The following is a 24,168-nucleotide window of genomic DNA, read 5'->3' as shown; positions in this document are numbered from 1 at the left end:
GTATTCATAGTTCCACAGTCATCTATTTACAACAGTGTCAGCTCCCAGAGGAATTTGTTGAGCTTTTTATTTATGGATACATTTTATGCTAAAAATATATTCCTTATTGAGTGGCAAGGCAGAACCTGTGGCGAGGTTTTGTCTATTTCCATGTCTCTACTTAGTGTAGACGACTCGCATGCTTTCAAACACATTGTGAAACACCTTGATCTGCAGGCCTTTGTTTCATGGAGAAGGCACAAGCATGCATAATGGAAACTATTTTCAGATTATTTTTTTTGCCTGCATAATTTAGTTGTTGGTATGATTAACAAAGCTGTGAATCACTCAGTGTGCATTCAACTGCCTCTGACTAACTGTAGTCTCTCTCTCCCTCCCTCACTACCTCTATTCATCCCTCCATCCTTCCATTCCCTCCCTTTTTCAGCCATCTATCCGTCTTGTAGAGGTTTGAGGGCCCACCTCTCGGCCAATACGACTGTATCTGCAATCTCCTCCTCCCTCCGGGCCCTCTCCCCTTTCCCCCATTCCCTATATCCCTTATTATATCCCTCTCTCTCTCCCTCCCTCCATTCCCCCTCTCCTTCCTCTCCCCTTTCCCCCCTCCCTATATCCCTTATTATATCCCCCTCTGTCTCCCTCCCTCCATCCCCCCTCTCCTCCCTCTCCCCTTTTCCCCCCTCCCTATATCCCTTATTATATCCCTCTCTCTCTCCCTCCCTCCATCCCCCCACTCCTCCCTCTCCCCTTTCCCCTTTTCCCTTTCCCCCCTCCCTATATCCCTTATTATATCCCCCTCTGTCTCCCTCCCTCCATCCCCCTCTCCTCCCTCTCCCCTTTCCCCCCTCCCTATATCCCTTATTATATCCCTCTCTCTCTCCCTCCCTCCATCCCCCCTCTCCTCCCTCTCCCCTTTCCCCTTTCCCCCTCCCTATATCCCTTATTATATCCCTCTCTCTCTCCCTCCCTCCATCCCCCCACTCCTCCCTCTCTCCTCTCCCCCATTCCCTATATCCCTTATTATATCCCTCTCTCTCTCCCTCCCTCCATTCCCCCTCTCCTCCCTCTCCCCTTTCCCGCTCCCTATATCCCTTATTATATCCCTCTCTGTCTCCCTCTCTCCATCCCCCCACTCCTCCTGCTCCATCCTTCCCTCTATCCCTCCTCCATCCTTCCCTCTATCCCTCCTCCATCCTTCCCTCTATCCCTCCTCCATCCTTCCTTCTATCCCTGCTCCATCCTTCCCTCTATCCCTCCTCCATCCTTCCCTCTATCCCTCCTCCATCCTTACCTCTATCCCTGCTCCATCCTTCCTTCTATCCCTGCTCCATCCTTCCCTCTATCCCTCCTCCATCCTTCCCTCTATCCCTCCTCCATCCTTCCTTCTATCCCTGCTCCATCCTTCCCTCTATCCCTCCTCTATCCTTCCCTCTATCCCTCCTCCATCCTTCCTTCTATCCCTCCTCCATCCTTCCCTCTATCCCTCCTCCATCCTTCCCTCTATCCCTCCTCCATCCTTCCCTCTATCCCTGCTCCATCCTTCCCTCTATCCCTCTTCCATCCTTCCCTCTATCCCTCCTCCATCCTTCCCTCTATCCCTCCTCCATCCTTCCCTCTATCTCACCTCCATCCTTCCCTCTATCCCGCCTCCATCCTTCCCTCTATCCCTCCTCCATCCTTACCTCTATCCCTCCTCCATCCTTCCTTCTATCCCTCCTCCATCCTTCCCTCTATCCCTCCTCCATCCTTCCCTCTATCCCTCCTCCATCCTTCCCTCTATCCCTCCTCCATCCTTCCTTCTATCCCTCCTCCATCCTTCCCTCTATTCCTCCTCCATCCTTCCCTCTATCCCTCCTCCATCCTTCCTTCTATCCCTGCTCCATCCTTCCCTCTATCCCTCCTCCATCCTTCCCTCTATCCCTCCTCCATCCTTACCTCTATCCCTCCTCCATCCCTCCCTCTTCTAGATCTTTGAGGGGCTGAACACACTGCTTGGGCAGGATGATGTAATCCCATGTGAAACAGCACGTCACTCTCAGAGTTGAGGATTACGGTGCTAGGCTGTAAGTGTCTCCTCTTCGCCCCGGCGACTTCACAGCACTTGTCATTTCCTCTGGTGTGTGTGTGTGTGTGTGTGTGTGTGCGTGCGTGCGTGCATGTGTGTGTGTGTGTGTGTGTGTGTGTGTGTGTTGCGGTGGGACACGTGAAGATGTTAATAGAATAGTGGGTTAAGGAGCTTTAGTTGAGAACTAAATTGAGAGCCCCTCCGATGCACTTCCACTACGCTTGTACGCACACACACACACACACACACACACACACACACACACACACACACACACACACACACACACACACACACACACACACACACACACACACACACACCTCTCTCGCTCAATACCCTCCCATGATTGGCTCTTCTTCTCCCTGGCCCTTCACTCCAACAGTGGAAGCCCCCCTGGTCCATTGAGATAACATAGCTGTTGGATGAAGTCATTAGGAATGCTTGACATTATAGAACTAGACACTATTATGTAGCTATATGCACTACACACTATAGAATGGAAGAGTCTGCATCAAATGACTGTAGTATCTCTCGTTGAATGGGGACAGTGCTTGTGTTGGATAATTATTTTATTGGCAGGAATGACGGCTGGTTGAATTTGTCAGCTGGTTGTTCCGCGGAAGTGTGGCCTCGTTTCTTAGAGAATAGGCAGGTTAAATTTAGGCTGCCACTGTTTTACAAAGGATCTTCTCATGTGGTTTTCTCCCATTCTGTTTATCTACATGCACACAGTAGCTGACACTGGAACAGTTTCAACTGTCTTGACCACAGCTTGGGCTGAGATATGGCTCAGGATAGTTTTTACACATTAGCGAGTATGCATGAAAATCCAATTCAAGTGTCATCATAGACTAATGTCCCAATGGCCTGCTGTAATATCACTACCTGTCACCTACAATAGAGAACAGTTCAAGGGCTTATTATAATGCAAGCCTATTTTGTTATTTAACTAGGCAAGTCAGTTAAGAACAAATTCTTGTTTACAATGATGGCCTACCACAGCCAAACCCAGACGACGCTGGGCCAATTGTGCACCACCCTATGGGACTCCCAATCATGGCCGGTTGTGATACAGCCTGGAATTGAACCAGGGTCTGTAGTAACGCCTCTAGCACTGAGATGCAGTACCTTAAACCGCTGCACCACTTGGGAGCCATGTCTGTCAGGTGCTGAGTTCATTGTCCTACCCAGCGACCCCAACAGCCCCCTTTGTATTACGTCTTTCCTCTCAGTCCGTCGACACGCTATCTCTCCTCCGCCACTGCCTTCTCTCAGCACGCCGTCGATAAGACTCCCCCCCCCCCCGCCCTGCTCAGTAGGGAGAAACCATGGCAACTGGCCAACCTCGTGTTGACATCACAGAGCGTTAAATATAACCGCCTCACTATTCATTCCGCGATTTATCCCTGGCTCGCTATAAATACGTGCTTTACTCCTGATAATTGTAGCTCCGCCAGGCTTGTTTGGAGGGGAGGAGGGTTAGGGGAAAGGCCTGAAAGTGTGTTTTTCTGCGTGTGTGTGTGTTTGTTCTCCCTCTCTTCCCACTCCTTCTCATTAAGGCTCCATCAGGGAGATCTGTATGCATATTACAGAGAGTTTAGCCTCTATGAGATCATTCTGATCTTAATGACGATGGACTAGACTAGGTCTCTTGTATTTGGAATGCAGGGGTTGTTTCAGTGTACTCTCCTTAGCATGGCAGGATATACAGTATACTTCCTGATACATTATCTTGAGACATCCATTTGGTTAATTCTGTTGAAATTGTCTCAGCTCTGTGCCTTTGGCTCTGCAGGCTAACATAGTCATTTGGCACACTGGATGAGACCTGGACTCGAACACAAAAGGTCACATTTGCCGGTTTGTGTGAATATAAATACGCTGTTGATAAGAGACTGTTTTCTGTCCATCAGAAGTTTGATGTGTTTTTGTTTTCAACAAACAGCTGAACTGGGTTGGTGAACATCAGCAGTGTGATGTCTGTGTGATATTTTCTTTGGCCGAAGCTGCATTCTAGTGTGTGGGAGAGAAAGAGAGGGTGGCGAGGAAGAGAAAGAAGGACAGGGAGAGAAAGAGAGAGGGAGGAAGAGAGAGAGGGGTTGAGAGAGAGGGGTTGAGAGAGAGGGATTGAGAGAGAGGGTTTGAGAGAGAGGGAGATTGTGTGTGGTTTGGAAGAGGAGGGGAGGGGAGAAGAAGAGAGGGAGAGGAAGAGAGTGAGGGAGGAAGAGAGAGAGGGAAAGAGAGGGATTGAGAGAGGGAGATTGTGTGTGGTTTGGAAGAGGAGGGGAGAGGAAGAGAGAGGGAGAGGAAGAGAGAGAGGGAGGAAGAGAGAGAGGGATTGAGAGAGAGGGAGATTGTGTGTGGTTTGGAAGAGGAGGGGAGAGGAAGAGAGAGGGAGAGGAAGAGGGAGGGGGAGGAAGAGAGAGAGGGAAAGAGAGGGATTGAGAGAGAGGGAGATTGTGTGTGGTTTGGAAGAGGAGGGAGAGGAAGAGCGAGAGGGAGGAAGAGAGAGAGGGATTGAGAGAGAGGGAGATTGTGTGTGGTTTGGAAGAGGAGGGGAGAGGAAGGAGGTTGCGTGCCATGAGTCGGCTGGCCTTCCAGCAGCCACTTCCTTCGTCACGGCCCTGGGGGGTCTCTGGGGGTCAGTTTAAGGTCGACCAATCACACTGAGAATCACTCATGGTAAGTGGCCTCACTTGCTCTTTAAATGACGCTGGGCTGACTCCAATGGGATAAAGGGCCTCAGTCTGGGCAGTGTGTGTGTGTGTGTGTGTGTGGGGGGGGGGGTTAGGCAGTCTGCTGTTTTCCACTATCTATTAATCTAGTCTGGTCTCATTTTAAACCACACACACACATACAGACACACATACACACACACAGACACACAGACACACTCCTCCCGTCTAGTCCAGCTAACTCCTCACTAGACATCTCTGACACGCAATGGAATACACACACCTCTCTGTCTCTCTCTCTCTCTCTCTCTCTCTCTCTCTCTGAGTGATTACTCACCATCCTAATGGCATTTCCAATGTTACTAATGTTACTGATTGCTACTAATATAACATTTTGCTAAGACTGCTGTAATTTGAGAATCGCCAAATATGTGAGGGCAGCTCAACTTGATAACGCGCAACAGTAGAGTTATGGGAAATATGTGATGAAAGGGTTTCCGAGAAGCAAAGAAGGATTACAGTATATATTGGATTGATATCAAGATAAGTAGATTCGGAATCAATGGATATCAAATATTCATGCTCTATTTGCAAACTTTTTCCCTGTGGATGAATTGTATAGACTCAGCCTCTCTGTTGAACAATATCTCTCTCTCTATTTCTCACTTTCTGTCTCTTTCCCTGTCTCTCCCTCTTTTCTCTCTCCCTGTCTCTCGCTCCGTCCACAGCCTCTCTCTCCCTCTCTCTCACACTCTCTCGATATTCCGCTTCTGTCAGAATAGCTTTTTGCTACAGGCTTGTATGTGGGTCTAGTGACGGGGTTCAACTACTGTCAAAGATGCATGCTGTGTCTCAATGATTATGGATCCTCAGTATTCTATCCACTGTGTCTCAATGATTATGGATCCTCAGTGTTCTATCCACTGTGTCTTAATGATTATGGATCCTCAGTGTTCTATCCACTGTGTCTTAATGATTATGGATCCTCAGTGTTCTCTCCACTGTGTCTTAATGATTATGGATCCTCAGTATTCTATCCACTGTGTCTTAATGATTATGGATCCTCAGTGTTCTATCCACTGTGTCTTAATGATTATGTATCCTCAGTATTCTATCCACTGTGTCTTAATGATTATGGATCCTCAGTATTCTATCCAATGTGTCTTAATGATTATGGATCCTCAGTATTATATCCACTGTGTCTTAATGATTATGGATCCTCAGTATTCTATCCACTGTGTCTTAATGATTATGGATCCTCAGTGTTCTATCCACTGTGTATTAATGATTATGGATCCTCAGTTTTCTATCCACTGTGTCTTAATGATTATGGATCCTCAGTGTTCTATCCACTGTGTCTTAATGATTATGGATCCTCAGTGTTCTATCCACTGTGTCTTAATGATTATGGATCCTCAGTATTCTATCCACTGTGTCTTAATGATTATGGATCCTCAGTATTCTATCCACTGTGTCTTAATGATTATGGATCCTCAGTATTATATCCACTGTGTCTTAATGATTATGGATCCTCAGTATTATATCCACTGTGTCTTAATGATTATGGATCCTCAGTATTCTATCCACTGTGTCTTAATGATTATGGATCCTCAGTATTATATCCACTGTGTCTTAATGATTATGGATCCTCAGTATTCTATCCACTGTGTCTTAATGATTATGGATCCTCAGTGTTCTACCCACTGTGTCTTAATGATTATGGATCCTCAGTATTCTATCCACTGTGTCTTAATGATTATGGATCCTCAGTGTTCTATCCACTGTGTCTTAATGATTATGGATCCTCAGTATTATATCCAATGTGTCTTAATGATTATGGATCCTCAGTATTATATCCACTGTGTCTTAATGATTATGGATCCTCAGTATTCTATCCACTGTGTCTTAATGATTATGGATCCTCAGTATTCTATCCACTGTGTCTTAATGATTATGGATCCTCAGTATTATATCCACTGTGTCTTAATGATTATGGATCCTCAGTATTCTATCCACTGTGTCTTAATGATGATGGATCCTCAGTGTTCTATCCACTGTGTCTTAATGATTATGGATCCTCAGTGTTCTATCCACTGTGTCTTAATGATTATGGATCCTCAGTATTATATCCACTGTGTCTTAATGATTATGGATCCTCAGTGTTCTATCCACTGTGTCTTAATGATTATGGATCCTTAGTGTTCTATCCACTGTGTATTAATGATTATGGATCCTCAGTTTTCTATCCACTGTGTCTTAATGATTATGGATCCTCAGTGTTCTATCCACTGTGTCTTAATGATTATGGATCCTCAGTGTTCTATCCACTGTGTCTTAATGATTATGGATCCTCAGTATTCTATCCACTGTGTCTTAATGATTATGGATCCTCAGTATTCTATCCACTGTGTCTTAATGATTATGGATCCTCAGTATTATATCCACTGTGTCTTAATGATTATGGATCCTCAGTATTATATCCACTGTGTCTTAATGATTATGGATCCTCAGTATTCTATCCACTGTGTCTTAATGATTATGGATCCTCAGTATTATATCCACTGTGTCTTAATGATTATGGATCCTCAGTATTCTATCCACTGTGTCTTAATGATTATGGATCCTCAGTGTTCTATCCACTGTGTCTTAATGATTATGGATCCTCAGTATTCTATCCACTGTGTCTTAATGATTATGGATCCTCAGTGTTCTATCCACTGTGTCTTAATGATTATGGATCCTCAGTATTATATCCACTGTGTCTTAATGATTATGGATCCTCAGTATTCTATCCACTGTGTCTTAATGATTATGGATCCTCAGTGTTCTATCCACTGTGTATTAATGATTATGGATCCTCAGTTTTCTATCCACTGTGTCTTAATGATTATGGATCCTCAGTGTTCTATCCACTGTGTCTTAATGATTATGGATCCTCAGTGTTCTATCCACTGTGTCTTAATGATTATGGATCCTCAGTATTCTATCCACTGTGTCTTAATGATTATGGATCCTCAGTATTCTATCCACTGTGTCTTAATGATTATGGATCCTCAGTATTATATCCACTGTGTCTTAATGATTATGGATCCTCAGTATTATATCCACTGTGTCTTAATGATTATGGATCCTCAGTATTCTATCCACTGTGTCTTAATGATTATGGATCCTCAGTATTATATCCACTGTGTCTTAATGATTATGGATCCTCAGTATTCTATCCACTGTGTCTTAATGATTATGGATCCTCAGTGTTCTACCCACTGTGTCTTAATGATTATGGATCCTCAGTGTTCTATCCACTGTGTCTTAATGATTATGGATCCTTAGTGTTCTATCCACTGTGTATTAATGATTATGGATCCTCAGTTTTCTATCCACTGTGTCTTAATGATTATGGATCCTCAGTGTTCTATCCACTGTGTCTTAATGATTATGGATCCTCAGTGTTCTATCCACTGTGTCTTAATGATTATGGATCCTCAGTATTCTATCCACTGTGTCTTAATGATTATGGATCCTCAGTATTCTATCCACTGTGTCTTAATGATTATGGATCCTCAGTATTCTATCCACTGTGTCTTAATGATTATGGATCCTCAGTATTCTATCCACTGTGTCTTAATGATTATGGATCCTCAGTATTATATCCACTGTGTCTTAATGATTATGGATCCTCAGTATTATATCCACTGTGTCTTAATGATTATGGATCCTCAGTATTCTATCCACTGTGTCTTAATGATTATGGATCCTCAGTATTATATCCACTGTGTCTTAATGATTATGGATCCTCAGTATTCTATCCACTGTGTCTTAATGATTATGGATCCTCAGTGTTCTACCCACTGTGTCTTAATGATTATGGATCCTCAGTATTCTATCCACTGTGTCTTAATGATTATGGATCCTCAGTGTTCTATCCACTGTGTCTTAATGATTATGGATCCTCAGTATTATATCCAATGTGTCTTAATGATTATGGATCCTCAGTATTATATCCACTGTGTCTTAATGATTATGGATCCTCAGTATTCTATCCACTGTGTCTTAATGATTATGGATCCTCAGTATTCTATCCACTGTGTCTTAATGATTATGGATCCTCAGTATTATATCCACTGTGTCTTAATGATTATGGATCCTCAGTATTCTATCCACTGTGTCTTAATGATGATGGATCCTCAGTGTTCTATCCACTGTGTCTTAATGATTATGGATCCTCAGTGTTCTATCCACTGTGTCTTAATGATTATGGATCCTCAGTATTATATCCACTGTGTCTTAATGATTATGGATCCTCAGTGTTCTATCCACTGTGTCTTAATGATTATGGATCCTTAGTGTTCTATCCACTGTGTATTAATGATTATGGATCCTCAGTTTTCTATCCACTGTGTCTTAATGATTATGGATCCTCAGTGTTCTATCCACTGTGTCTTAATGATTATGGATCCTCAGTGTTCTATCCACTGTGTCTTAATGATTATGGATCCTCAGTATTCTATCCACTGTGTCTTAATGATTATGGATCCTCAGTATTCTATCCACTGTGTCTTAATGATTATGGATCCTCAGTATTATATCCACTGTGTCTTAATGATTATGGATCCTCAGTATTATATCCACTGTGTCTTAATGATTATGGATCCTCAGTATTCTATCCACTGTGTCTTAATGATTATGGATCCTCAGTATTATATCCACTGTGTCTTAATGATTATGGATCCTCAGTATTCTATCCACTGTGTCTTAATGATTATGGATCCTCAGTGTTCTATCCACTGTGTCTTAATGATTATGGATCCTCAGTATTCTATCCACTGTGTCTTAATGATTATGGATCCTCAGTGTTCTATCCACTGTGTCTTAATGATTATGGATCCTCAGTGTTCTATCCACTGTGTCTTAATGATTATGGATCCTCAGTATTCTATCCACTGTGTCTTAAGGATTATGGATCCTCAGTATTCTATCCACTGTGTCTTAATGATTATGGATCCTCAGTATTATATCCACTGTGTCTTAATGATTATGGATCCTCAGTATTATATCCACTGTGTCTTAATGATTATGGATCCTCAGTATTCTATCCACTGTGCCTTAATGATTATGGATCCTCAGTGTTCTATCCACTGTGTCTTAATGATTATGGATCCTCAGTGTTCTATCCACTGTGTCATAATGATTATGGATCCTCAGTGTTCTATCCACTGTGTCTTAATGATTATGGATCCTGTCACGTATTAACAAGGTAGGTGGAATCAAGCGCAGAGAGCAGGTGCAGTGAGTCGATAGTTTATTCTCCGGAACAAACACTGAAAACCCGAAAACAGGGTGAAATAATCCAACACAGGATTAAGATAATTCGGAGCAAATAACACAATACGTATTCACTAAAATACATGAAACCAAAACAATCCCGCACGAAACAAGGGCGGGACAACCTACTATAAATAAGGACGTCAATAAACTAAAATACACACAGGTGAAACTAATAAGACAAAACCAACAGACAAACGAAAAAGGGATCGATGGTGGCTAGTAGGACGGTGACGACGACCGCCGAGCACCGCCCGAACAGGCAGGAGAGCCAACTTCGGCGGAAGTCGTGACAGTACCCCCCCCCTGACGCGCGGCCCCCGCAGCGCGCCGCCACCGTCCTCGAGGACGACCCGGAGGACGAGGTGCTGGGCGATCCGGGTGGAGGCGGTGGAAATCACTCAGGAGAGAAGGGTCCAAAATGTCCCTCACCGGAACCCAGCATCTCTCCTCCGGACCGTACCCCTCCCAGTCCACGAGGTACTGTAGGCCCCCCACCCGGCGTCTCGAATCCAGAATGCCCCGAACTGTGTACGCCGGGGACCCCTCGATGTCCAGGGGGGGCGGAGGGACCTCAGGCACCTCACCTTCTTGCAGGGGACCAGCCACCACCGGCCTGAGGAGAGACACATGAAACGAGGGGTTAATACGGTAATACCTAGGAAGTTGTAACCTGTAACACACCTCGTTTATTCTCCTCAGGACTTTAAACGGCCCCACACACTGCGGCCCCAGCTTCCGACAGGGCAGGCGGAGGGGCAGGTTCCGGGTCGAGAGCCAGACCCTGTCCCCCGGTGCAAACACGGGGGCCTCACTGCAGTGTTGGTCAGCGCTCCTCTTCTGCCGTTCGCCCGCTACCCGTAGTGAGTCCTGAACGGCTTTCCATGTGTCCTTGGAGCGCTGTACCCATTCCTCCACCGCAGGAGCCTCGGTCTGGCTCTGATGCCATGGAGCCAGGACCGGCTGGTAACCTAACACACACTCAAAAGGAGACAAGTTAGTTGAGGAGTGGCGTAGGGAGTTCTGAGCTAGTTCAGCCCAGGGAACATACCTTGCCCACTCACCAGGCCGGTCCCGGCAATAGGACCGCAGAAACCTGCCCACCTCTTGATTTACGCGCTCCACCTGCCCATTACTCTCGGGGTGAAAACCTGAGGTTAAGCTGACCGAGACCCCCAGTCTCTCCATAAACGCCCTCCATACTCTGGACGTGAATTGGGGACCCCGATCAGAAACGATGTCCTCAGGCACCCCATAGTGCCGGAAGACATGGGTAAACAAGGCCTCAGCAGTCTGCAGGGCCGTAGGGAGACCGGGCAACGGGATGAGACGACAGGACTTAGAAAACCGATCCACAACGACCAGGATTGTAGTACTTCCCTGGGACGGGGGAAGGTCGGTAAGAAAGTCCACCGATAAGTGTGTCCACGGCCGTTGTGGAACGGGGAGGGGTTGTAATTTCCCTCTAGGCAAGTGCCGAGGAGCCTTGCTCTGAGCACACACGGAGCAGGAGGAGACATAAAATCTCACGTCTTTAGCTAGCGTGGGCCACCAGTATCTCCCTCTCAGACTCCGCACTGTCCTCTCGATGCCAGGATGACCCGAGGAGGGGAGAGTATGAGCCCACCGAATCAGCTTGTCCCGGACCCCCCTCGGTACGTACTGGGTTCCTACTGGACAGTTGGGAGGGGCCGGCTCTGACCGTGAGGCCCCCTCTATCTCTGCGTCCACCTCCCATACCACCGGTGCCACGAGACATGACGGTGAAATGATGGGAGTTGGCTCAACGGGCCGCTCCTCGGTATCATAGAGGCGGGACAGCGCGTCGGCCTTGGTGTTTTGGGAGCCGGGCCGGTATGAGAGGGTAAACCGGAATCTGGTAAAAAACATGGCCCATCTAGCCTGACGTGGATTCATTCTCTTCGCTGCCCGGATATACTCGAGATTACGATGGTCAGTCCAGATGAGAAAAGGGTGTTTAGCCCCCTCAAGCCAATGTCTCCACACCTTCAGAGCCTTGACTACAGCTAACAACTCCCGGTCCCCCACATCATAGTTTCGCTCTGCTGGGCTGAGCTTGCTCGAAAAGAAAGCACAAGGGCGAAGTTTGGGTGGCACGCCCGAGCGTTGGGACAGCACGGCTCCGACCCCAGCCTCGGACGCATCCACCTCCACTATGAACGCTAAAGAGGGGTCCGGATGCGCCAACACGGGTGCATTGGTGAACAGCTCCTTCAAACGAGTGAATGCTCTGCCCGCCTCTGCTGACCAGCGCAAGCGCACCGGTCCTCCCTTCAGCAGCGAGGTGATGGGAGCAGCTACCTGACCAAAACCCCGGATAAACCTCCGGTAGTAATTGGCAAACCCTAAAAACCGCTGCACCTCTTTCACCGTGGTCGGAGTCGGCCAATTACGCACGGCTGTAACGCGGTCATCCTCCATCACCACCCCAGAGGTGGAAATACGATATCCCAGGAAGGAAACGGACTGTTTGAAAAACTCACATTTCTCCGCCTTGCAATACAGATCATGCTCCAGCAGTCGCCCAAGTACCTTACGCACCAGAGACACATGCGCCGCGCGTGTGGCAGAATAGATCAAGATGTCATCGATGTACACTACCACTCCCTGCCCGAGCAGGTCTCGGAGAATCTCGTCTACGAAGGATTGGAAAACGGCTGGAGCATTCTTCAACCCGTATGGCATGACGCGGTACTCATAATGACCAGATGTAGTACTGAATGCAGTTTTCCACTCATCCCCTCCCCGGATACGCACCAGATTATACGCGCTCCTCAGGTCCAGTTTTGTGAAGAAGCGCGCCCCGTGAAATGATTCCACCGCCGTGGCGATGAGAGGTAGTGGGTAACTAAACCCCACTGTGATGGAATTTAGACCTCTATAATCAATGCACGGACGCAGACCTCCATCCTTCTTCTTCACAAAAAAGAAGCTCGAGGAGACGGGTGATGCGGAGGGCCGAATGTACCCCTGTCTCAGTGATTCAGTAACGTATGTTTCCATCGCTACCGTCTCCTCCTGGGACAATGGATACACGTGACTCCTAGGAAGTGCAGCGTTCTCCAGAAGGTTTATCACGCAGTCCTCTCGACGATGAGGTGGTAATTGGGTCGCCTTCTTTTTACTGAAGGCGATAGCCAAATCGGCATATTCAGAGGGAATGCGCACGGTGGAAACTTGGTCTGGACTCTCCACCGTAGTCGCACCAACGGCAACTCCTCTACACCTACCTGAACACTCCTCTGACCACCCCTTAAGAGCCCCCTGTCGCCAGGAAATCACCGGGTTGTGTTGAGCTAACCAGGGAACCCCCAACACCACCGGAAACGCAGGTGAATCTATAAGGAACAGACTAATCTGCTCCTTATGATCCCCCTGCGTTACCATGTCCAGTGGCACCGTAGCCTCCCTAATCACTCCTGACCCTAATGGTCGGCTATCTAATGAGTGCACGGGGAAAGGTTGATCTACCGACACCAGGGGAATCCCTAGCCTTAACGCAAGCCCACGATCCATGAAATTCCCAGCTGCGCCTGAATCGACTAGCGCCTTATGCTGTAGAGAGGGAAAAAACCCAGGGAAAGAAATCAAAACATACACATGACCGACAGGAGGCTCTGGGTGAGTCTGGTGCTTACTCACCTGGGGTGATCGAGCAGTGCTCCGCCTGCCCTCCCGACTCCCAGACGAGTTCCTCCAGCACCGGTCTGACGTGTGCCCTCGTCGACCACAACTGGTGCAGGAGGACACTCCTCCTCCGGTCTCCCTCGAAGCTGCCCCTCCTAATTCCATAGGGATAGGGGCAGGAGGGCTGGGAAGTGGAAACGACAGGGCCTGATCCGAACGCCCGCGAGCAGCCAGCAGATTGTCGAGACGGATAGCCAAGTCAATGAGCTCATCCAGTGTGCAGGTGGTGTCCCGACATGCCAGCTCCCTGCGGACGTCCTCCCTGAGACTGCATCTGAAATGGTCGACCAAGGCCCTGTCGTTCCATCCTGCTCCTGCGGCCAAGGTCCTGAACTCCAGAGCAAAGTCCTGAGCGCTCCTCGTCTCCTGCCGCAGGTGGAACAGCCGTTCACCCGCCGCCCTACCCTCTGGTGGATGGTCAAAAACAGCTCGGAATCGGCGGGTGAACTCTGGGTAATTATCCCTCGCCGAGTCCGGGCCATTCCATACTGCGTTGGCCCACTCGAGGGCTCGCCCAGTCAAGCAGGAGACGAGGGCGCTCACGCTCTCCTCTCCAGAGGGAGCAGGACGCACGGTAGCCAGGTATAGCTCCAGTTGAAGGAGGAAACCCTGGCACCCAGCCGCCGTTCCGTCATACTCCCGTGGGAGTGTCAACCGCAGAGCCCCGGAGCCAGATGTGGTCGTAGGAACAGGAGGTGCTGGAGAAGGGGGTGCTAGCGATGATGTGGGAAGACCACTCCTCTCCCATCGATCCATCCTCTCCATCATTTGGTCCATGGCAGAACCAATCCGATGGAGCACGCTGGTGTGGTGGAGGACTCTCTCCTCCATCGATGGGAGAGGAGACGCGGCTGCTCCTGCTGATTCCATGGCGGTGCGGGATTCTGTCACGTATTAACAAGGTAGGTGGAATCAAGCGCAGAGAGCAGGTGCAGTGAGTCGATAGTTTATTCTCCGGAACAAACACTGAAAACCCGAAAACAGGGTGAAATAATCCAACACAGGATTAAGATAATTCGGAGCAAATAACACAATACGTATTCACTAAAATACATGAAACCAAAACAATCCCGCACGAAACAAGGGCGGGACAACCTACTATAAATAAGGACGTCAATAAACTAAAATACACACAGGTGAAACTAATAAGACAAAACCAACAGACAAACGAAAAAGGGATCGATGGTGGCTAGTAGGACGGTGACGACGACCGCCGAGCACCGCCCGAACAGGCAGGAGAGCCAACTTCGGCGGAAGTCGTGACAGATCCTCAGTGTTCTATCCACTGTGTCTTAATGATTATGGATCCTCAGTATTATATCCACTGTGTCTTAATGATTATGGATCCTCAGTATTATATCCACTATGTCTTAATGATTATGGATCCTCAGTGTTCTATCCACTGTGTCTTAATGATTATGGATCCTCAGTATTATATCCACTGTGTCTTAATGATTATGGATCCTCAGTATTCTATCCACTGTGTCTTAATGATTATGGATCCTCAGTGTTCTATCCACTGTGTCTTAATGATTATGGATCCTCAGTATTATATCCAATGTGTCTTAATGATTATGGATCCTCAGTATTATATCCACTGTGTCTTAATGGTTATGGATCCTCAGTATTCTATCCACTGTGTCTTAATGATTATGGATCCTCAGTATTCTATCCACTGTGTCTTAATGATTATGGATCCTCAGTATTATATCCACTGTGTCTTAATGATTATGGATCCTCAGTATTCTATCCACTGTGTCTTAATGATTATGGATCCTCAGTGTTCTATCCACTGTGTCTTAATGATTATGGATCCTCAGTATTCTATCCACTGTGTCTTAATGATTATGGATCCTCAGTGTTCTATCCACTGTGTCTTAATGATTATGGATCCTCAGTGTTCTATCCACTGTGTCCTAATGATTATGGATCCTCAGTGTTCTATCCACTGTGTCTTAATGATTATGGATCCTCAGTATTATATCCACTGTGTCTTAATGATTATGGATCCTCAGTATTATATCCACTGTGTCTTAATGATTATGGATCCTCAGTATTCTATCCACTGTGTCTTAATGATTATGGATCCTCAGTATTATATCCACTGTGTCTTAATGATTATGGATCCTCAGTATTATATCCACTGTGTCTTAATGATTATGGATCCTCAGTATTCTATCCACTGTGTCTTAATGATTATGGATCCTCAGTATTATATCCACTGTGTCTTAATGATTATGGATCCTCAGTATTCTATCCACTGTGTCTTAATGATTATGGATCCTCAGTGTTCTATCCACTGTGTCTTAATGATTATGGATCCTCAGTGTTCTATCCACTGTGTCTTAATGATTATGTATCCTCAGTATTCTATCCACTGTGTCTTAATGATTATGGATCCTCAGTATTCTATCCACTGTGTCTTAATGATTATGGATACTCAGTATTATATCCACTGTGTCTTAATGATTATGGATCCTCAGTATTATATCCACTGTGTCTTAATGATTATGGATCCTCAGTATTCTCTCCACTGTGTCTTAATGATTATGGATCCTCAGTGTTCTATCCACTGTGTCTCAATGATTATGGATCCTCAGTATTCTATCCACTGTGTCTCAATGATTATGGATCCTCAGTGTTCTATCCACTGTGTCTTAATGATTATGGATCCTCAGTGTTCTATCCACTGTGTCTTAATGATTATGGATCCTCAGTATTATATCCACTGTGTCTTAATGATTATGGATCCTCAGTATTATGTCCACTGTGTCTTAATGATTATGGATCCTCAGTGTTCTATCCACTGTGTCTTAATGATTATGGATCCTCAGTATTACATCCACTGTGTCTTAATGATTATGGATCCTCAGTGTTCTATCCACTGTGTCTTAATGATTATGGATCCTCAGTATTATATCCACTGTGTCTTAATGATTATGGATCCTCAGTATTCTATCCACTGTGTCTTAATTATTATGGATCCTCAGTGTTCTATCCACTGTGTCTTAATGATTATGGATCCTCAGTATTCTATCCACTGTGTCTTAATGATTATGGATCCTCAGTGTTCTATCCACTGTGTCTTAATGATTATGGATCCTCAGTATTATAACCAATGTGTCTTAATGATTATGGATCCTCAGTATTATGTCCACTGTGTCTTAATGGTTATGGATCCTCAGTATTCTATCCACTGTGTCTTAATGATTATGGATCCTCAGTATTCTATCCACTGTGTCTTAATGATTATGGATCCTCAGTATTATATCCACTGTGTCTTAATGATTATGGATCCTCAGTATTCTATCCACTGTGTCTTAATGATTATGGATCCTCAGTGTTCTATCCACTGTGTCTTAATGATTATGGATCCTCAGTGTTCTATCCACTGTGTCTTAATGATTATGGATCCTCAGTATTCTATCCACTGTGTCTTAATGATTATGGATCCTCAGTATTCTATCCACTGTGTCTTAATGATTATGGATCCTCAGTATTATATCCACTGTGTCTTAATGATTATGGATCCTCAGTATTATATCCACTGTGTCTTAATGATTATGGATCCTCAGTATTCTATCCACTGTGTCTTAATGATTATGGATCCTCAGTATTATATCCACTGTGTCCTAATGATTATGGATCCTCAGTATTCTATCCACTGTGTCTTAATGATTATGGATCCTCAGTGTTCTATCCACTGTGTCTTAATGATTATGGATCCTCAGTATTATATCCACTGTGTCTTAATGATTATGGATCCTCAGTATTATGTCCACTGTGTCTTAATGATTATGGATCCTCAGTGTTCTATCCGCTGTGTCTTAATGATTATGGATCCTCAGTATTATATCCACTGTGTCTTAATGATTATGGATCCTCAGTGTTCTATCCACTGTGTCTTAATGATTATGGATCCTCAGTATTATATCCACTGTGTCTTAATGATTATGGATCCTCAGTATTCTATCCACTGTGTCTTAATTATTATGGATCCTCAGTGTTCTATCCACTGTGTCTTAATGATTATGGATCCTCAGTATTCTATCCACTGTGTCTTAATGATTATGGATCCTCAGTGTTCTATCCACTGTGTCTTAATGATTATGGATCCTCAGCATTATATCCAATGTGTCTTAATGATTATGGATCCTCAGTATTATATCCACTGTGTCTTAATGGTTATGGATCCTCAGTATTCTATCCACTGTGTCTTAATGATTATGGATCCTCAGTATTCTATCCACTGTGTCTTAATGATTATGGATCCTCAGTGTTCTATCCACTGTGTCTTAATGATTATGGATCCTCAGCATTATATCCAATGTGTCTTAATGATTATGGATCCTCAGTATTATATCCACTGTGTCTTAATGGTTATGGATCCTCAGTGTTCTATCCACTGTGTCTTAATGATTATGGATCCTCAGTATTCTATCCACTGTGTCTTAATGATTATGGATCCTCAGTGTTCTATCCACTGTGTCTTAATGATTATGGATCCTCAGTGTTCTATCCAAAGTGTCTTAATGATTATGGATCCTCAGTATTATATCCACTGTGTCTCAGTGATTATGGATCCTCAGTATTATGTCCACTGTGTCTTAATGATTATGGATCCTCAGTGTTCTATCCACTGTGTCTTAATGATTATGGATCCTCAGTATTATATCCACTGTGTCTTAATGATTATGGATCCTCAGTATTATATCCACTGTGTCTTAATGATTATGGATCCTCAGTGTTCTATCCACTGTGTATTAATGATTATGGATCCTCAGTATTATATCCACTGTGTCTTAATGATTATGGATCCTCAGTATTATATCCACTGTGTCTTAATGATTATGGATCCTCAGTATTCTATCCACTGTGTCTTAATGATTATGGATCCTCAGTGTTCTATCCACTGTGTCTTAATGATTATGGATCCTCAGTGTTCTATCCACTGTGTCTTAATGATTATGGATCCTCAGTATTCTGTCCACTGTGTCTTAATGATTATGGATCCTCAGTATTATATCCACTGTGTCTTAATGATTATGGATCCTCAGTGTTCTATCCACTGTGTATTAATGATTATGGATCCTCAGTGTTCTATCCACTGTGTCTTAATGATTATGGATCCTCAGTATTATATCCACTGTGTCTTAATGATTATGGATCCTCAGTATTCTATCCACTGTGTCTTAATGATTATGGATCCTCAGTGTTCTATCCACTGTGTCTTAAGTCTCGTCATATCTGCTTTATTAGCCCTCAAGTGTTTTTTTTTATGTTATTTGTTGCTTGCTGGCTACTCTGCTAACTAGCTTGTTAATTGTTTACAAACAAATGAGTGAATGTGCTATAAAGCTAAACAGCTAGCTAACTGACTGCCGTGGCTATCCAGAAAGGATCCGTTTTGAAAGTTGCATAATCTTATCCTTTGAAGCTTTAAAAATATCCTTTCACTTTGATTTTGAACATTCAAAGCAACTGTGAAACGTCCATGGCAGAACTTCTGAGTGACAGGAAGCACCACCACCAGTCACCGTACGACACACAGTGCACACACCCGCCGTTACTATGACAACTAGTGTAGCCATGTCAGAAACTGACTGCTGTCTGAACACACACAAATACGATTTGGTAACTTGTAACTTGCTGTTGACAGTCAGTATTTCAGAACCGGATTTGAAAAAAACAACAGTTGATTTGAGCGTTAAGGCCTGCGGTGTGAACAGGGCTTTAATCCGTTTGGATCCTCAGTATTCCATACACTGCCTCTGCTACTTTCACTTTTAACCAGTAGCAAGGCTCAGTGTTTGTGTGTTGTAAAGCCTAAGGTGATTCTCTTTGGACAGAACCTCTTAGGACATCCAGACATGCACGTTTATACCTTCAGTGTCCACCACAGTCAAGCCTACAGCTTACAGAAGGCCTAGGCAATACAACAAGTTAGTTCTGCCCAACCAAAAAGTTCTGTCATATTATCATGTTTTTGTTGGGAAATATGCATCAGATGACATTAAAATGCATTTGTGTTGATTTTCTAGCAAATTTGAGTAATCAGAGCAAAGCAAATGTATTTATATGACAACAACATAATGTGGTGGCCCTTTAGGGGTTTAAACCCAGGGTTTAGATATGCTTGGCCCACTGTGACACCAATCAGATCAGAGTCCAAAGACTTCTCTGTATCCTCATCATCATTACGCATCATCATTAGTCACCTCCATCACAGCCCAGAAGGACACAGAAGTCAACACAGATCCAAACAAAAGGGAAAATCAGTGGTCAAGTGTTTCAATGCTGTGCATGTGAATAGAGGATGACTAACTCGTCTCGTTATGTATTTCTATGGCGCCCTGGGAAGAAGAATGCTATGACTCACACACAGGTGTGATTTCTGAACTGGACATTGGTTTCTGCTGCGGCACGAAATGTAATGTTCTATTCATCCTCCATGCAGAAATGAATAGCCTCCATGTATGTGGGTTGGATACATCTGTAGCTTACACAATGGAACTCAGTCTCTCTCTCTCTCTCTCTCTCTCTCTCTCTCTCTCTCTCTTCCCTCTCTTCCCTCTAGACATGTTCACACTGCAGCAGTACTAGCTGGAACTGACCCAGTTTAGCTTGGCTTGACTTGCCTTGACACAAAGGGTTAACCATAGAAATGGAATGACTGCATTTCTATTTCTCTGGGGTTAACGTTCATCAGTTCCTCTGCCACTCCCTCTTCTACACTGTCTCGCTCGTCACTCAACAAGGTCAAAGGTAACTAAATGAAGCATTTTCTCCCCCCATCTCACCCCCAGAAGGAGCACTGGGGTCCATGTCCAAACTGGGCATGTTTAGCCTGTGGAATGCCTGGAACTCAAACATGAGATAAACACAATACGAACTCTGACCCCTCTTGGATTCTCGGTCCAATGCTCAAGACGGTATCTGAGCTTTCTTATCTACCCCAGAATGGGGCCCTGTGCTGGGCTTGAGTGTAGATAGTGTAGACCCCCACCACCACACCCCCCACGTCCCGTTCCACAATGCTTTGAAAAGGATAAAAGCTTCACAAAATTGAGTGCACAGAGAGAGAGATTGAGAGAGAGAGGGGGAGAGAGAGAGAGAGAGAGAGAGAGAGAGAGAGAGAGAGAGAGAGAGACTAAACTCGAGTCGGGTCCAGCTCATACTGCTGCAGTGTGAGCGTGTTGACTGCAACTCAACCACAAACACACTTCATTAACCTGACCAAACCTCACTTCATTGGCCTGACCAATAATTACCTATTAGGCTAACCAAGAATGTCCTATTAGCCTGACCAAACACACTTCATTAGCCTGACCAAACACACTTCATTAGCCTGACCAAACACACTTCATTAGCCTGACCAAGAATTACCTATTAGGCTGACCAAGAACGCCCTATTAGGCTGACCAAGAACGCCCTATTAGGCTGACCAAGAACACCCTATTAGGCTGACCAAGAACGCCCTATTAGGCTGACCAAGAACACCCTATTAGGCTGACCAAGAACACCCTATTAGGCTTTGGCGATCATCTCTCATTGAGCAGGTTAAACATCTACACACACTCTCTCCCTGACCAAAAACCTTTCTTCCAGAGCGATGAGGAATATTCCCTAGACCACCTCTCTCTCTGTGGGTATACTGCCTACGTATGCAATCATACCTCAGACCTCATAGATAATTGCCTGGATCTTGGATATTGGCTACTCACTAACATGCCATGGATTTACGCTGAGCTTTCCTATACCCCCGTTAAACATTGCGAAATTGCATTTCGGGAGCCCGGAGGCTCATTGAAAATCCTCAGGAATAATGTTTGAAGCTTCCCCCGTGATCACATAAATATATATGAGAAGCTTGACTGGCACAAGATAGAAATACAGACAGTTAAGTGAGTGAGATGGTTTGCAGTTGGTTGGTTGTCAGCATTAGCGGGCTGCTGTGAAAGTTACTGCTGTTCTAGTTCTGAAACTGGACTGTCTGACTGTATTTAAGTATTTGCTTCCTCCATCCTTGTTTCCGCATCTCCTGGCCTCCCTCTCAAACCTCATTGCTGGAGGAAATCCAGGGGAGGGACTTTGGATTCTCTGTTCCAATGCCATTAGAAAGAGAGGAATTGGAGGAAACAAGGACGGAGGAAACAAGGATATGGCGGCTAGTAACATTTTCCTGGGAGTGACTGCCCTATACCACCTCTGTTGAATTAACAGGTCTATTCCAGCCCACCCTGCCCACCACCAGATCCACAATCCCAGCTCCTGTCATGCTGTTTTAAAAGGCACCGTACTATAGCTGGGGATTATTGTTAAACTCTCTTGGTAGTTCTGTACTTTAAACGCTCTCTTCCCTCTCCCTCTTCCTCTCCCTCTCCCTCTCTATCTCTCTCTCTCTCTCTCTCTCTCTCTCAGGCAGAGAGAGGGAGAAACAGAAACAGAGAAACCAAGAGGGAGAGAAGGGAGGAAAAAACATAGAGAGAAATGCATTATGACTGGAGAAGGTTCTAGACCTCACAGGGAGAGGGAGAAGGAGAGGGAGAAGGAGAGGGAGAAGGAGAGGGAGAAAAGCAGGGTCCCCATGGTGTTCCAGACCGAGGCAGGGCATTAATAAAAGCCTATCAGACGTCTCTCTCCTAGAGGACACACAGTACAGGCATGCACCGAGACACCACAAATAGCTACCACTGAAAGGAACAACTGGCCGGCTAATGTGTTCCCCAAGACAGACAGGGTGAGGGAGAGAGAGAGAAAGAGAGGGACAAAGGGAGCAAAGAGATAGACAGGTGGAAAAAGAAGGAGAGAGAACATGGGGGGAGAGAAAGAGAGAGAGAGAACATGGGGGAGAGAGAAAGAGGGTGAGGGAACATGGGGAGAGAGAAAGAGGGAACATGGGGAGAGAGAAAGAGGGAACATGGGGGAGAGAGAAAGAGGGTGAGGGAACATGGGGGAGAGAGAAAGAGGGAGAGAGAAAATGGGGAGAGAGAAAGAGGGAACATGGGGGGAGAGAGAAAGAGGGAACATGGGGGAGAGAAAGAGGGAACATGGGGGAGAGAAAGAGGGAATGTGGGGGGAGAGAGAAAGAGGGAACATGGGGGAGAGAGAAAGAGGGAACATGGGGGAGAGAAAGAGGGAATGTGGGGGAGAGAAAGAGGGAGAGAGAAAATGGGGAGAGAGAAAGAGGGAACATGGGGGGAGAGAGAAAGAGGGAACATGGGGGAGAGAAAGAGGGAGAGAGAAAATGGGGAGAGAGAAAGAGGGAACATGGGGGGAGAGAGAAAGAGGGAACATGGGGGAGAGAAAGAGGGAATGTGGGGGAGAGAAAAATAGGGAGAGAGAGAACAAGTAGAACATGGCAGAGTTTGATCTTGAGTGACTTGCTTACTTTACTGTAATCTGTATTTATTCAAATGGTGCGTGTGTATGTGTGCGTGTTTTTGTGTGTGTTTGTTTGCATCTGTGTGTGTGTGTGTATGTGCCTGCCTGTTTCTGAGTGTGTGTGTATGTGCCTGCCTGTTTCTGAGTGTGTGTGTATGCGCAGGTACCCCTGGGTGTGTGAGGTATGCTGCTGACCTTACAGTGTCATAGCCAGACCCTGTCCAGTCCCTCCTCGGTGCCAGATACGGCAGAGCTATGAGCCTGACCAGTCCCTCCTCTGTGCCAGACACGGCAGAGCTATGAGCCTGACCAGTCCCTCCTCGGTGCCAGACACGGCAGAGCTATGAGCCTGACCAGTCCCTCCTCGGTGCCAGACACGGCAGAGCTATGAGCCTGACCAGTCCCTCCTCGGTGCCAGACAGGGCAGAGCTATGAGCCAGACCAGTTCCTCCTCGGTGCCAGACACAGCAGAGCTATGGGCCTGACCAGTCCCTCCTCGGTGCCAGACACGGCAGAGCTATGAGCCTGACCAGTCCCTCCTCGGTGCCAGACATGGCAGAGCTATGAGCCTGACCAGTCCCTCCTCGGTGCCAGACACAGCAGAGCTATGAGCCTGACCAGTCCCTCCTCGGTGCCAGACACGGCAGAGCTATGAGCCTGACCAGTCCCTCCTCGGTGCCAGACACGGCAGAGCTATGAGCCTGACCAGTCCCTCCTCGGTGCCAGACACGGCAGAGTTATGGGGTCTCCCCTAATAGGTGAAAGCTTTACACAACACACATATTGGATTCTCAATCTGAGGTCACCCGCTTGTTAAAAATAACAGACCAAATGAGACCAAGGGTTTGACATTTCCAGACCAGGGTATCCCCTTGTTTGTGTACTTTACTGATATGTGATTCTCTATTCTCAAGTGATTTCCCACAGGGTGGGCTCACCCGTTTATGCTGAAAGTAACCATGAGGGTAACAGAAAGGAGGGAGGGTGTTGATATTTCCAGACCGGGGTATC

The 24,168-nt window shown here is 45.8% G+C and overlaps 1 long non-coding RNA gene across 1 annotated transcript in view; it reads left to right on the top strand.

The window, feature by feature from the left end:
- Positions 1-4,056: 4,056 nt before the first annotated feature.
- Positions 4,057-24,168, top strand: part of LOC149972963 (uncharacterized) — a 61,741-nt gene continuing 41,629 nt past the window's right edge. The window contains exons 1-2 of the long non-coding RNA XR_016490126.1: positions 4,057-4,750; positions 20,351-20,538. This is a non-coding gene — a long non-coding RNA (uncharacterized LOC149972963). The remainder of the gene's footprint in view (positions 4,751-20,350; positions 20,539-24,168) is intronic.

The sequence above is a fragment of the Oncorhynchus mykiss genome, chromosome 21 (genome assembly GCF_057628025.1).
Source record: "Oncorhynchus mykiss isolate SJ-2025 chromosome 21, ASM5762802v1, whole genome shotgun sequence".
Taxonomy (NCBI): Eukaryota; Metazoa; Chordata; class Actinopteri; order Salmoniformes; family Salmonidae; genus Oncorhynchus; species Oncorhynchus mykiss.
Note: the sequence above shows the minus strand (reverse complement) of the source record. Positions and strands in the feature narration are given on the sequence as shown.